We start from the raw sequence: 1104 nt of genomic DNA, 5'->3' as shown, positions 1-1104 counted from the left end.
CCCCTCCCTAAGGCCCCGCTCCCTAAGGCCACTCATTCCCTAAGGCAACGGTTCGACCCCTTTGGCGGGTCGGACAACCCTTTCACAGGGGTCACCTAAGACCATCCTGCATATCAGATATTTATGTTATGATTCGTAACAGTAACAACATTACAGTTATGAAGTAGCAATGAAAATAATTTTATGGTTGGGTCACAACATGAGGAGCTGTATTAAAGGGTCGCGACGTTAGGAAGGTTGAGAACCACTGCAAGGTCACCTGCTCCCTAAGGCCTCACTCCCTAAGGCCGCAGAGCACAGCCCGGCATCCCGTGGGACTGGCTCTCATTTAAAACAGAGAAAGGCCATGAGGGAAAGAAAATAGAAACACTAAATGTTCATTCATTTTCTTAGTTTTTCCTGCTACCTCCTTACTTTATTTTTATTTCTTTTTTAATTGTCAAAGTAAATATGCTCGCTGTAAAACATTTTAAATATGAAAGGGTAAAGTTCACCCTCCACACCGCTTGGGCCACCTCAGCCCGTCTCTGGTTGTCACTGAATAATCTGGTGCAGGCATTTTCCCTGCAAATAGTTCACAAGAGAAACCCGGTGGCAGTAAAAGGTAATTTAAAGTGTAACGTGGAGGCATCTGTTCGCGTCATTCACGGCAGCATTAGACTGAACAGGAAAAAGTAAGCAGCACGGAGATTTCTGTGGGAGAAAGTGAGGGATCCCGTGTGCTGGCGACTCGGCAGCTGACAGTCATCACACTGTCCGCAGAGGCAGGACGTGCCTGCTGTGAGCTGTCCCTCAGCCACAGAGACAGAAACGAGACGTGGGAGACGGACACACACGGCCTCAGACCGCCGTCCGCGCGACCTGAGCGTGTCACATCTTCAGTCCGTTCTGTTGGGTCCCTGGTGATTCTAGGCGTGTACGTATGTCACTAGTTCGTTGGTGAATCCTTCCCCCTGAGCGTGAGGGGGACGGGCCGCTTTCTGTGGCAGCTGAGGGAGAATGTGGCCGAGCGCCGGAGTCTCGGGTGGGCTCTCTCTGGCCCCGTGGCTCCCGGGCCCTCTCCCTCAGGGTGGTGCCTGGCTCCTCTCACCCACACGTCCTCCT

The 1104-nt window shown here is 51.9% G+C and overlaps 1 protein-coding gene across 1 annotated transcript in view; it reads left to right on the top strand.

Moving 5' to 3' along the window:
- Nucleotides 1–1104, top strand: part of PCGF3 (polycomb group ring finger 3) — a 19271-nt gene that overhangs the window by 6617 nt on the left and 11550 nt on the right. The window lies entirely within an intron of this gene.

The sequence above is a fragment of the Myotis davidii genome, unplaced genomic scaffold (assembly GCF_000327345.1).
Source record: "Myotis davidii unplaced genomic scaffold, ASM32734v1 scaffold665, whole genome shotgun sequence".
NCBI classification, from domain to species: Eukaryota; Metazoa; Chordata; class Mammalia; order Chiroptera; family Vespertilionidae; genus Myotis; species Myotis davidii.
This window is presented reverse-complemented; position numbering and strand designations above follow the sequence as displayed.